The sequence below is a fragment of the Triturus cristatus genome, chromosome 10 (assembly GCF_964204655.1).
Source record: "Triturus cristatus chromosome 10, aTriCri1.1, whole genome shotgun sequence".
Taxonomy (NCBI): domain Eukaryota; kingdom Metazoa; phylum Chordata; class Amphibia; order Caudata; family Salamandridae; genus Triturus; species Triturus cristatus.
In genome coordinates this window covers 625,273,089-625,288,925 of record NC_140593.1, presented here as the reverse complement: position 1 = coordinate 625,288,925, position 15,837 = coordinate 625,273,089, and positions in this window count along the sequence as shown.

Genomic DNA, 15,837 nt, shown 5'->3' with positions numbered 1-15,837 from the left:
AATGTTGGTTTTCTAACAAAATTCTGTCATTCCCTAAAAGCTGGAGAAATTGTGATTTCAGCCCCACAAACCCTTTTTTGATACCATTTGCAGAGAAAAACCCAGAAGCTTTCATTTGCAGCCCGTTTTTCACATTTTTCACAAAAAAAAAAAAAATTGCTGTATTTTGACTAATTTCTGGGAACCCTCTAGGAGAATCCACAAACCCTGGGTACCTTTAGAATCCCCAAGATGTTGGAAGAAAAGGACGCAAATTTGGCGTGGATACCTAATGTGGTCAAAAAGTTACAGGGGCCTAAGCGCGCACTACCTCAAATAGCCCAAAAAGGGCTTAGCACAGGAGGGGAAAAGGCCTAGCAGCGAAGGGGTTAATTCTAATGCCTTTGCTGCAATGGCTTCAATTTCTTTTTTTCTCTTATAAAACTTAGCCTTTTGCTTATATTTCTTCACATCCTTTATCAAATTGGACATAACTCTTCTCTGAAACATTTTTCTACGTATCTCTTTAAACGCTGTTTTTCTGTTTAAGTTTATCTTTTTAGTTGCAGAAGGTATATTTGCATTAACTAAATGCTCAATTTTTTCCTCTCCTTTTCTATTGAAAACATTTTTTCCAGTACAGACATTTTGTACATTTTTCCTTTTTTTGAATATGTTCTTTAAAAAATCTTTTGTTTGCTTACCAGAAGATTTTTTCTTTTTCCCAACATGAGCATCTCCAACTAACTTAGGTCCTCCAGTTGTCTTCAAATATAGGTTTTTTTTGTGGTCTTTCTTTACTCTGGATTTTGTAGGCATCTTAAATTTTGTTCACTGCTCTTCAGCAATACCTGAAAAAAACTAAAAGAAAATTCCTTTATTTTATTTAAATATATTACTACATTGTTTATGTTCTTTAGAAATCTTAAAATACTATAAACCCCTTTCCTATAAATGAAAATCACAATAACACCTTCACAAATTAAATTTCTAAAAATAATTCCTGTGTGCACACAAAGTCATGCTTTGAAATTAGGCAGAAAACTGCTTTTTCAGACCAGCACCATGTGTAACCTGGGTGACTGCCTACACTCCAGCAAGGGCAACCAGCCTTAGTGATGCTGTATGTATTTGCATTACTGACTGAAACCTCAAACCCCACTCGCTTGTGAATACTGTGCATGATTCCACAGGGTAAGCAGCTGGGTGTGTGCTAAGAGTCTGCTTCTGCACCAAAAAATGGCTCCCCCTTTCCATCTAATGCAACTGTGAAATCACCAGAGCAATACGCAATAAATCTCTGCCTGTAATTCCTATATGCACACAGAGTCATGTTTTCACATTAGTCACAAAACGAAATTTCTTTGCCATTTTGAAAGCACACTTACTACTCTTTTTTTTGGCAAGTGATAAACACTTTTACAGACTGACACATTATGAATCCACTTTTCAGATTCTTAAAAAAGCACATGTCCAAACTGCTTTTTCAGACCAGCACCATGTGTAACCTGGTTGACTGCCTACACTCCAGCAAGGGCAACCAGCCTTAGTGATGCTAAATGTATTTGCATTACTGACTGAAACCTCAAACCCCACTCGCTTGTGAATACTGTGCATGATTCCACAGGGTAAGCAGCTGGGTGTGTGCTAAGAGTCTGCTTCTCCACCAAAAAATGTCTCCCCCTTTCCATCTAATGCAACTGTGAAATCACCAGAGCAATACGCAATAAATCTCTGCCTGTAATTCCTATATGCACACAGAGTCATGTTTTCACATTAGTCACAAAACGAAATTTCTTTGCCATTTTGAAAGCACACTTACTACTCTTTTTTTTGGCAAGTGATAAACACTTTTACAGACTGACACATTATGAATCCACTTTTCAGATTCTTAAAAAAGCACATGTCCAAACTGCTTTTTCAGACCAGCACCATGTGTAACCTGGTTGACTGCCTACACTCCAGCAAGGGCAACCAGCCTTAGTGATGCTAAATGTATTTGCATTACTGACTGAAACCTCAAACCCCACTCGCTTGTGAATACTGTGCATGATTCCACAGGGTAAGCAGCTGGGTGTGTGCTAAGAGTCTGCTTCTCCACCAAAAAATGTGTCCCCCTTTCCATCTAATGCAACTGTGAAATCACCAGAGCAATACGCAATAAATCTCTGCCTGTAATTCCTATATGCACACAGAGTCATGTTTTCACATTAGTCACAAAACGAAATTTCTTTGCCATTTTGAAAGCACACTTACTACTCTTTTTTTGGCAAGTGATAAACACTTTTACAGACTGACACATTATGAATCCACTTTTCAGATTCTTAAAAAAGCACATGTCCAAACTGCTTTTTCAGACCAGCACCATGTGTAACCTGGTTGACTGCCTACACTCCAGCAAGGGCAACCAGCCTTAGTGATGCTGAATGTATTTGCATTACTGACTGAAACCTCAAACCCCACTCGCTTGTGAATACTGTGCATGATTCCACAGGGTAAGCAGCTGGGTGTGTGCTAAGAGTCTGCTTCTCCACCAAAAAATGGCTCCCCCTTTCCATCTAATGCAACTGTGAAATCACCAGAGCAATACGCAATAAATCTCTGCCTGTAATTCCTATATGCACACAGAGTCATGTTTTCACATTAGTCACAAAACGAAATTTCTTTGCCATTTTGAAAGCACACTTACTACTCTTTTTTTTGGCAAGTGATAAACACTTTTACAGACTGACACATTATGAATCCACTTTTCAGATTCTTAAAAAAGCACATGTCCAAACTGCTTTTTCAGACCAGCACCATGTGTAACCTGGTTGACTGCCTACACTCCAGCAAGGGCAACCAGCCTTAGTGATGCTGAATGTATTTGCATTACTGACTGAAACCTCAAACCCCACTCGCTTGTGAATACTGTGCATGATTCCACAGGGTAAGCAGCTGGTTGTGTGCTAAGAGTCTGCTTCTCCACCAAAAAATGGCTCCCCCTTTCCATCTAATGCAACTGTGAAATCACCAGAGCAATACGCAATAAATCTCTGCCTGTAATTCCTATATGCACACAGAGTCATGTTTTCACATTAGTCACAAAACGAAATTTCTTTGCCAATTTGAAAGCACACTTACTACTCTTTTTTTTGGCAAGTGATAAACACTTTTACAGACTGACACATTATGAATCCACTTTTCAGATTCTTAAAAAAGCACATGTCCAAACTGCTTTTTCAGACCAGCACCATGTGTAACCTGGTTGACTGCCTACACTCCAGCAAGGGCAACCAGCCTTAGTGATGCTGAATGTATTTGCATTACTGACTGAAACCTCAAACCCCACTCGCTTGTGAATACTGTGCATGATTCCACAGGGTAAGCAGCTGGGTGTGTGCTAAGAGTCTGCTTCTCCACCAAAAAATGGCTCCCCCTTTCCATCTAATGCAACTGTGAAATCACCAGAGCAATACGCAATAAATCTCTGCCTGTAATTCCTATATGCACACAGAGTCATGTTTTCTCATTAGTCACAAAACGAAATTTCTTTGCCAATTTGAAAGCACACTTACTACTCTTTTTTTTGGCTAGTGATAAACACTTTTACAGACTGACACATTATGAATCCACTTTTCAGATTCTTAAAAAAGCACATGTCCAAACTGCTTTTTCAGACCAGCACCATGTGTAACCTGGTTGACTGCCTACACTCCAGCAAGGGCAACCAGCCTTAGTGATGCTGAATGTATTTGCATTACTGACTGAAACCTCAAACCCTTAAAGTATTCTTTATTTTTACCAGTACACCTTAATTTATCGTGAAAACATAGTCCATATTATTTTACATGTTCCTCACATTTAAATTTCTCCCAAAACAGAAAATAATAAACACAACTTCAACAAAAGGAATTCCATTTCTATTATTCATTTCTTAATTTACCATATACATCCCCTCTCAAACTCTAAACTCACCTTTAAAATTAGTTAGCTGTGAAAGAAATGTGGAACTCAAACAGCAGATTATCAGAGCCAGGATCTCTGTTCTTTACACCTCTCTCCTCTCAGCAGAACCAGATAATGGCAAACTTTCCCTCTCTTTTTCCACACATATACATGTTAATTTCAAATCTCAGTGCTTCCCCCTTTTTTTCAAATGTAATCACACATTTCTATTGGTTGAAAACCAACCCTTTTCCAAAAGTACCCTTCCCCCAACTTGACTTCTGCCTAGTACCCTTCCCCCAACTTGACTTCTGCCTGCTACCATAGCAACAGCTCATGGAACACTGCTGTGTGGAGTTAGGTCAGAAGTTCACCAAACAATGTTTCAATTCCACAGAGCAAGAGTGCTTGACTTTTCAAACCTAACAGCAAATCCATAGTACTGTTCTTTGGTAACGCATTTTTCTGTACCAATACAAAACATGCTTCTATTAATTTACACATACAGCCTAGTTTTTATTCTAGAATGGTATGAAACAGCCAATCAGTTCTTTTTTTTATGAAAAAAATATGTATGCCTCCATTTCCAAACTGTCTTTCTTTTCATATTGCCATTCTACTGAAAGACACCTCCTGAGTGCATCCAGTTCTCCTTTGAAGATGTTCACAGTGTGGATTGTAGGGCACAGCTATGTCTTCTGGAGTGAAAAGTATGCAGAGAAAACAGATATGGTGAGAGACCTTGCTTTGCCAAATGTAGACATTAAATGGATTGGTCAGAGAGGGTTAAAGTGGCACCAATTGATGCCATTGGTGAAATCCTTCATGCACATCCAACACCCTGACCTCATAATAGTGCACTGTGGTGGCAATGACCTAGGACTGGGGTAGGTCTGGAAATGCTTATGAAGGACACCTTTGCACAACTGTTTTCACTTTTCCCTAAAACTGCCTTTGTGTTTTCTAACATATGCCAAAGGCAAAAATGGAACTGGTCCAATCATTTCTGTCCGCAGATTGACAAAGCAAGAAAGCACGTCAACAAATCTGTTTCTGCTTTCCTCCGTGACTATGGTATGGGTTCCATTTACCACAACAACTTGCGTTACGACATGCAAGACATTTATAGAGGAGATGGTGTGCACTTCAATGATGAAAGGAACAGAGTCTTCCTCTTGAACCTTAGACTCTGCATCGGTACTTACTTGTAGGTACCACTAAAAAATCACTTCATAAACACAACGGCTCTTTTTAGAGCCCCCTAATATCTAAACACTTAAATCTGCATTTCATTTTTTTTTCTACCGTACGCGTACGGTAAGCTTACCGTACGCGTACCCCGCGATTTTTTTTAAAATCAATAAATGTTTTCTTTGTACTTTTCTGTCCTTCTTTGACCCCCTTACAAATGTTAGGGGGTCTGTAACTCTCCTCCTTGCCCCCTTTTCAAGATATCACTCTTTTTTTTTCTGAGTGAAACACACGAAATGGCGGCCGCCGCTTCCTGGTTTCGACCGATTCGAATGTTTACTAAGATCTAAGAGCCAATCAGAATCGCGCTCGCGCACGCCACCGTACGCGTACGGTAAGCCTACCGTAAGCGCACCGTAAGCTGGCTCAGATATATATATTGATTTAAAGGCTATTTTCTCAGAATCTACTGAACAGATTTACATCAAACCTACAAAAGGCACTTCCTTGACCTGAGGACTACCTCTCTGCCAAATTTCAGGTAATTCTGTTCAGCCGTTCGGCTGTAGCTGTGTCTAAAGGTCCTATGGAAAAATGCATGGGAAAAACGCGTTTTGGGACCCCCCTTTTATCACAGCCCCCGCTTGACGAATCCCCCCGAGACTTTCAGGGTAGGAGCGGAGCGTAGCGCCCCGCCTATTTTGAAAAATTCGCGAGGATTCGTCAGCCGGCGCAAAAGTTATTCCAAATAGAATGTTGCGGATTTCCTATGGAAACGTGGTCCTAACTATAACTACCTACTGGCGACCGCCAGTAGGTAATATATATATATATATATATATATATATATGTCAAGAAAAAGGATGCCCACAGCAACGGAAGCGCACTCGACTTCAGAAGCACCTGCTGGTTTATTAAAGGAAAACAGGCTGCAGCATTTCTGTAACATTTAGTTCCGACGCGTTTCGAGGCTCCTGCCTCTTAATCATGGAATTTCAGCATGCTCTCCGCAGATGACTCTCACTGCCTGCTCATTTAAATATCCTCAGTGGGACTGATTGATGACGTAGGTCCGTAATTGCAATCTGGGACTTGTAGTCAGCATGAGAGTCCTTTTACACCCTCCAGTGGGCTCTGCTTCGTGCATGGGATTAATAACTTTATTAACCTCTAGTAGGCCATAGTGCTGAGCGAGTTTAATTTCTTCGCTTCTGAAGTGCTGTAACACGAGTTCTGGCAAAGTTCCAACTCGCAGCCTCCCTGTAGTTGAAGGATGGTGCAGCTTCCCAAGGCAGGGCTGCCGTGTAAATATGTCAAGAAAAAGGATGCCCACAGCAACGGAAGCGCACTCGACTTCAGAAGCACCTGCTGGTTTATTAAAGGAAAACAGGCTGCAGCATTTCTGTAACATTTAGTTCCGACGCGTTTCGAGGCTCCTGCCTCTTAATCATGGAATTTCAGCATGCTCTCCGCAGATGACTCTCACTGCCTGCTCATTTATGTATCCTCAGTGGGACTGATTGATGACGTAGGTCCGTAATTGCAATCTAGGACTTGTAGTCAGGATGAGAGTCCTTTTACACCCTGCAGTGGGCTCTGCTTCGTGCATGGGATTAATAACTTTATTAACCTCTAGTAGGCCATAGTGCTGAGCGAGTTTAATTTCTCCGCTTCTGAAGTGCTGTAACACGAGTTCTGGCAAGGTTCCAACTCGCAGCCTCCCTGTAGTTGAAGGATGGTGCAGCTTCCCACGGCAGGGCTGCCGTGTAAATATGTCAAGAAAAAGGATGCCCACAGCAACGGAAGCGCACTCGACTTCAGAAGCACCTGCTGGTTTATTAAAGGAAAACAGGCTGTAGCATTTCTGTAACATTTAGTTCCGACGCGTTTCGAGGCTCCTGCCTCTTAATCATGGAATTTCAGCATGCTCTCCGCAGATGACTCTCACTGCCTGCTCATTTAAATATCCTCAGTGGGACTGATTGATGACGTAGGTCCGTAATTGCAATCTGGGACTTGTAGTCAGGATGAGAGTCCTTTTACACCCTCCAGTGGGCTCTGCTTCGTGCATGGGATTAATAACTTTATTAACCTCTAGTAGGCCATAGTGCTGAGCGAGTTTAATTTCTCCGCTTCTGAAGTGCTGTAACACGAGTTCTGGCAAAGTTCCAACTCGCAGCCTCCCTGTAGTTGAAGGATGGTGCAGCTTCCCACGGCAGGGCTGCCGTGTAAATATGTCAAGAAAAAGGATGCCCACAGCAATGGAAGCGCACTCATATATATATATATTCACTGAAAAAAACATAGGTTTCACACACGTTATAGTTAGGAATTAGCATTTAAAAAACCTTGCAAATTCACAGAAAAAACCATAGGTTTCACACACGTTATAGTTAGCTGGACATTTCTCTCGTAAAAAACCATTGAAATTCCCCCGTTATAGTTAGTTCAGCTAACTATAACTCGCGCACCCGCAATCCACTGCTGATGACGTCACATATTACATCACTCATGACATGGTCAGTGACATCACTCATGACATCACTGATGACATCTAAAATGACATCACTGATGACATCACTAATGACGTCAACAATGTGATAAATTACAACATCTTCTCACACCCTTATAAAACCTTTGATACACCGACTCAAAATTACAGAGTTCAATTCTCATATCCATAAATAATGCAATACCAATAACTGCATACCCACTTAATAACTTTTAGGTCTTCATATACCTCCACACACTCACCTGTAAAGTCACTCATAGTTACCTTACCTCACAACTTATTTTGTACGCGTATTTTTTTTTTTTTTTTGTAAAACAATAAAAAAAAATTACACCCTACAAGGTCCTTGAGAGAGTACAACGGAAAAGAGAAAAGCAGATAGAAGAGAAGTGAAAAAAAGGGAGCATGAAACTAAATGTGTGATAAATACAGAAATTTCACACTTACCTGACCAACATAATAACTTATTTATTGATAAAACCATCATATTTATAAAAAAAAAAGCTGCCCCTTTCCTACAAATGCCATTCTTACAGAACCGGACCAACACAATTAAAACCTCTGACAACGATTCCTGTGTGCACACAGACTGATGGTTTGATTCTAGGCACAAAACATTATTCCTCAGTGATACCAGTACACCTTAACTTATGGTGAAAACATACTCCATAATATTTTACAGGTTCAAGACAGTTAAATATCTCCCAAACCACAAAATGTAAAACACAACTTTTAAAGAAGAATCACAATTCTATTTTTTATATCAAAATTCACCACATACATCCCATCTCAAACTCATATCTCACCTTTAAAATTAGTTAGTTGAGAAAGAAATGTGGCACTCAAACAGCAGATTATCAGAGTCAGAATCTCAGAGCTGTACACCTCTCTCCTCCCACCAGAACCAGTAAATGGCAATGTTTCCCTCACTTTTTTCACACATATATATGTTAATTACAAATCTCAGTGCTTCCAACATTTTTTCAAATGAAATCACACATTTCTATTGGTTGAAAACTGCAACCCCTTTCCAAATGAACCCTTCCCCCAACTTGACTTCTGCCTGCTACCATAGCAACAGCTCATGGAACACTGGTGTGAGCAGAGAGGTCAGAAGTTCAGCACACAATGTTTCTATTCCAAACAGCAAGTGTGCTTCACCTGTCAAACCTAACAGCAAATCCAAATTAATCTTCTGTGGGAACACAATTTTCTGAACCAATACAAAACATGCTTCTAAAAATGTACACATACAGCCTAGTTTTAACTGTAAAATGGTTTGAATCAGCCAATGAGTTCTTTGTATTAAAAAAAACATATGTATGCCTCAATTTTACAACTGTCTTTCATTTCATATTGCCATTCTACTGAAAGACACCTCCTGAGTGCATCCAGATCTCCTTGAAAGATGTTCACAGTGTGGATTGTAGGTCACAGCTATGTCTTCTGGAGTGAAAAGTATGCAGAAAAAAGAGGTATGGTGAGAGACCTTGCTTTGCCAAATGTAGACATTAAATGGATTGGTCAGAGAGGGTTAAAGTGGCACCAATTAATGCCTTTGGTGAAAACCTTTCTACATCTCCCACGGCCTAACCTTATTATTGTGCACTGTGGTGGAAATGACCGAGGCACTTTAACTGGGGTAGGTCTGGAAATGCTTATTAAGGACACCTTTGTGCAATTGATGTCGCTTTTTCCTCAAACTGCCTTTGTATATTCTAATATATGCCAAAGGCAAAAGTGGAACTGGTCCAACCAATTTTGTCCGCAGATTGACAAAGCAAGAAAGCACGTCAACAAATCTATTTCTGCTTACCTCAGAGACTATGGTATGGGTTCTATATACCACAACAACTTGCGTTACAACATGCAAGGCATTTATAGAGGAGACGGTGTACATTTCACTGATGAAGGCAACAGAGTCTTCCTCTTGAACTTTAGACTCTGCATCGGTACTTACTTGTAGGTACCACAAAAAAAACACTTCATAAACACAACGGCTCTTTTTAGAGCCCCCTAATATCTAAAAACTTAAATTTGATTTTTACTTCTATTTTTTTTATTGTTTTATTTTCTGCCGTGCGCGTACGGTAAGCTTACCGTACGCGTACCCCGTGATTTTTAAAAAAAAAATTTAAATGTATTTTTCATACTTTTGGGACCTTCTTGGACCCTCTGACAAATGCTAGGGGGTCTGCAACTCTCTTCGTTGCCCCCTTTTCACGTTCTCCACCTTTGTTTATCAGTGTGAGACACACAAAATGGCGGCCGACACTTCCTGATTTTGACAGATTCGAATGTTTACAGTCATGTAACCACCAATCAAAATTAAGCTCGCGCACGGCAGCGTGCGCGTACGGTAAGCTTACCCTACGCGCTCGGAGCGCGCTTATAGATATATATATTGATTTAAATGCCATTTTCTCAGCAAATACTGAACACATTTACACCAGACCTACAAAAGGCACATCCCTGACCTGAGGACTACCTCTATGCCAAATTTCAAGTAATTCTGTTCAGCCGTTCGTGCTGTAGCTTGGACTAAAGGTCCTATGGAAAAATGCATGGGGAAAACACGTTTTGGGACCCCCCCTTTTTCTCAGCCCCCGCTTGACGAATCCCCCCGAGACTTTCAGGATAGGAGCGGAGCGGAGCGCCCCACCTATTTTGGAAATTTCGCGAGGATTCGTCAATCGGCGCCAAAGTTATTCAAAATAGAATGTTGCGGATTTCCTATGGAAACACGGTCCTAACTATAACTATCTACTGGCGACCGCCAGTAGATAATATATATATATATACATATATATATATATATATATATATATATATATATATATAGAATGGCTGAACAGAGTTCCTTGAAATTTGGCAGAGAGGTAGTCTACAGGTCAAGGAAGTGCCTTTTGTAGGTTTGGTGTAAATCTGTTCAGTAGATTCTGAGAAAATAGCCTTTAAATCAATATATATATCTGAGCCAGCTTACGGTGCGCTTACGGTGCGCTTACCGTACGCGTACGGTGACGTGCGCGAGCGCGATTCTGATTGGCTGTTAGATCTTAGTAAACATTCGAATCGGTCGAAACCAGGAAGCGGCGGACGCCATTTTGTCTCTCGCACTCTTAAGCGGAGAGGAAAAACAAAGGCAAAAAACATGTAAAGGGACTGTTTAGACAGCTCCTTACCACCTCCTTACCACCTAGCCTTGATTAATGGGTCCCCACAGTTCCCCCCAGTTCCCCCAAGGTCAAAAATGTAATTTTTTTTTTTTTTTTTTACGAAAAATCTCCGATTACGCTTACCGTACGCGTACGCGTACGGTAAAAAAAATTTGTGCATGGCATATTATTCGTGTAGAAAATGTTAAAGCTTACATTTCACAGCGAAGCGCATAATATGTCCTGCATGTGCGCACGGTGCGCGAAGCGCATCGTGCGAACATGGCCCATCCACGGCACTAACTGCGTAAAGTGGGCGCGCGGTGCGCAAAGCGCACCTCGTGCTCACTGTGCGCGCACGGTGAGTGAAGCGCACCGTGCACGCACGGAACGAACTGCGTTAAGTGGGCGCCACCCCATAAATCACTACATATCACCCGCATATCATTTATGTAGAAAATGTAAAAGCTTACCTTTCACAGCAAAGCGCATAATATGTCCTCCATGTGCGCACGGTGCGCGAAGCGCATCGTGCGTACATGGCCCATCCACGGCACTAACTGCGTCACTGTGCGCGCACGGTGCGCGCACGGAACGAACTGCGTTAAGTGGGCGCGCACGCCACGAATGGCGTAAAGTAACTTAGCATTTAAAAAAACGTACAAATTCACTGAAAAAACCATAGGTTTCACACACGTTATAGTTAGGAATTAGCATTTAAAAAACCTTGCAAATTCAATGAAAAAACCATAGGTTTCACACATGTTATAGTTAGCTGGACATTTTACTGATAAAAAACCAATGAAATTCCCCCGTTATAGTTAGTGCAGGCAACTATAACTCACGTGACCGCAATCCTCTGCTGATGACATATGTGTCTTTATGAAAAAAAAAAATATTTGTAATATATGTATAGCTAAAATTTAATGGAAGAAGACATGGGCAAATAAGTGTCTAAATACAGTAGTAGCATCAGCAGAGGATTGCGGTCACGTGAGTTATAGTTGCCTGCACTAACTATAACGGGGGAATTTCATTGGTTTTTTATCAGTAAAATGTCCAGCTAACTATAACATGTGTGAAACCTATGGTTTTTTCATTGAATATATATATATATATATATATATATATATATATATATATATATATATATATATATATATATATATATATATATATATATATATATATATATATATATATATCAATCAAAAATTGCTTCCTCGCACGCGAAGAAAGAAATCCAGGACTCCCACAGGCGATGCTTAAGAATTTATTTCAGGCACAAAGCGCCTCACCAACGCGTTTCGCTAACAGCTTGGTCACGGGGATGAAACTTTATTCAGCCTGATTTTATGAACGAATTCAGTTCAAATTCACGAAACAAAGGCAGGACCATTTCATTCATCCAATACGTCTTTGTACATAAGCGCCATCTTTGAATGGTTCATAAACCAACAATCGATAGATTAACTGAATATTGTTTCGCAATTTCACAATAAACAGACTTCTTAAATAATTCGATGATACATATGAACAATTTCTTTAAAATATAACGATTGATTCTGTAATTGTCAAAGTCCAAGTGGACAAACATTATACATCCCAATTCATTAGGCAAAAGATTATAGTTAGCATCGTGCAAATGTTTTTGTAACTGAATCGTATGCCTCAATGTGCTGTGCATCTATAACAGACTATAGGGTTGTAGGTTGACATCCAATAATCAAAGCAAAACAAATGTCGCCCAAGTGGGCAATACCCTCAATCCACATCATTTTGGGAAATATCAAAACAAATAACTATCGGGCGTCTTGTGTTCGTAATGGATGTTTACAATACAGCTAACTAGTCGGAGGTTTTGTCATCTTATTCGCAATATAATGAAATGTTAGTAGACTGGCAAGATATGGGTCTACTGGAAGTTGAAGAATTTCAGAGTTTGTATTGTAAACATCCAAAAGTACCTATTATGTATTTACTTCCGAAGCTGCATAAAAATAAAGTTAAGCCACCTGGTAGACCCATAGTGTCTTCAATGGGTTCCCAATTGGAAATGACGTCGAAATTTATTGATCATTACCTGAGACCTTTTGTTTGTGCACTACCAGCCTATCTCAAAGACACAACTCACTTTTTCACACTCATAGATGGTGTGGTCTGGGAGAAAGATTTCTTACTGGTCACGCTTGACGTGACCAGTTTGTATAATAGCATCCCACATGACTTGGGGCTCCAGGCCGTGAGAAACCTTTTGAGAGCAAGACCAATCTCCTTACTGATGCACACAGAAATGCTGTTAGACATGATTAGATATTGTTTAACCAACAATTGTTTTTTCTTTAATAACAGCATTTTCAAACAGATACAGGGGACAGCAATGGGCACCTGCTTCGCCCCCAGTTATGCCAACTTATTTATGGGCTGGTGGGAGGAGCAGGTGTATCAAAGCTGGGAGATGCAAGGTGACAAGATTGTGACATGGGCTAGATTTATAGATGATATATTTCTAATCTGGAAAGGGGATGAATCCTCAGTGAATCTATTTATCAAAGAGCTCAACATGAATACCAAAAATGTAACATTCACTGCGCATGTCAGTAGAACTCAGATTGTGTTCCTGGATGTGGAGGTACAAGTTCACAACACAACATTAGTCACTAAATTACACAGAAAGAACACTGCTGGTAACAGCCTCTTGAATGCACAAAGTGCACATCCATCTAGCTTAATACAAAGTATCCCTTATGGAGAGCTGTTAAGGGCAAAGAGAAATTGCAGTACCCCAGAAGAGTATGAAAAAGAAAAAGCGACAATGAATAATCACTTTAGGGCTACAGCCACAGAAATATCAAACAGGCGATATCGAAAGTTGATGCACTTCAAAGAGCAGATTTATTCAGATTGAAACCTATAAATGAGAAACAGACTGAGAATGTGAGGTTTATTACTACCTTTTCAAATAATGCCTTTATGATCAGGAAAATATTTGACCACAATTGTCATATCCTTCGTAGTGATGCAATTCTGCAGAAATATCTGAACAATACACCACAAATAACATTTCGTAGGGGCAGGTCAATGAAGGATGAGTTATGCAACAATGCCATATCCTCTAACAACAAAGATCTAAATAAACAGTATACTGGATTCAGGACATGCAAACATTGCAAGGCATGTGCAAAGAGTAAAGACTGTAAAACATTAATAGTACCCCATACTGGTAAAGAGTTTGTGATTAGGGGAGATTTCACATGTGGAACAGACTATTGTGTCTATTGTTTAATTTGTCCCTGTGGAAAATTCTATATTGGCAGTACAATCCATTGTGCTAAAAAACGTGTTTTAGAACATTTACGTGCCATTAAACGGAATGACAAACAGTACCCAGTGGCAAGCCATTTCTATATGATGCATAAGCAGGATGAAAAATTGCTATCCTTTGTAGTGATTTATGCTATTGTGCATCAGGAAAGAGGAGATGACAGGCAGCGCCAATTGAGGTGCATATATATATAAAATAAAAAATTTGTATTTAAAATTAATTTACAGTATTATTGGAATATCTTCCAATATGTTCCAATTGGAAGGTTTAAGTAGATATTTCGAAAATTCTGCTGTTTAATTTAATATAATATATTTTTGCAGTCGATATTTTTCTAGTAGATATTAAGGACTACAACCTGCGAGTCTGAGTAAAATTGAATTTTGCTTTCTTTTGCTTTTATCTGTGCCTTTGCAGGAGATCACAGGTTAGAATCATATAATTCCCTTCACAACAATCCACTCCTTAAAGATTGACATACCATACATTGGATTTTGTTATAATACTAGTTTCTTGAGCTGTAAGACAGGAATCAGAAACATTTGGAGATTTAGCCTGACCCATTAAATATGAAAACAAAGGACTGATACACCTTTAGTGTAAGCAAGAAGAAAATGTGTGTCAATATGTTTCCTTTGTTGTGTTTTCTACATCTTCCCTAAAAGAGAAAAACTACATAGAGGATTGTCACTACTTTTTCCTTTCTCCCTATCATAATGAAAATATTATGACATTATGTATGCGAACCTCCAGCAAGCCAATCACAGGAAAGGCTAAATTATGTTTTTTTTTCTCTAAGGACAGATAACAAGAGAACTCTGTTTTAAAATCTAAAACGTATCAACAACTGACTTACCTGTAACTACAGTTCTCCAACTTTGGTGTTTTTCAGAGCTTCACATACATGAATGCTCCCTGACTTCAGGTCAGGGAATTCCCAGTAGTCAATGTTTCTGCTGTGTTCTTTTTTATTTTTTATTTTATTCATATCCAGAAATTACCGTTCACAGATACAGCAAATACCAATCAACAATCAGATCATAAAACAGTTAATGCAGTACAAAAGGATAACTATCAGTTAAATAGATCATAAAAGCGTTAATACAGTACAAAACAAATTAAAAAAGCAGGAGCAATTTTTAGCTGAAAATCTAGCTAAAATGATCTCTTTGGACAATTATTACAGTATATTAGTGTGAAGCTTAGCTTGGCCAATCATAAGACAGTTAATCCGGAGCTATACGTTAGGGAGAACCAAAATCTTAAAGCAAAGTAGTTCATTATAACCATCCCCTATTAACTGTTCTTAAGTAAACCCCCTGACCAGCAAATATTCAAACTTAAAACCTTGGGACACGAGGAGCTCTAAAAACCCAAATTAACTCTCTCTTATACTGCCCTGACTTCTCTGCTCCATTCAGCGATTTGTGCCCATATATTCATCCCCCGGATTCTGGCCTGTCTGCCCCTACAGGCATAGATAGCCATCTCTTGATTATAAACTCCAAGAAGCCTGGCAAGCTACATATGAAAAGTCGGTGGTTCTGTATCTTTCCATCTTGCGGCTAGCATTATCCTGAATATCGCAGTCTCCAAAAAAGGCAGTATTCCTGTTCAGTGTTAAGGCCCAGGGAGCTATCATACCCCGGAATCAGCAGAGAAGGGGTCAGTTCTAGTCTGTGGCCAAATAGTTCTTCCCAGAAACCTAGCAGCCCTTCTTTCACTAGCGACAGTTTGTCAGAATC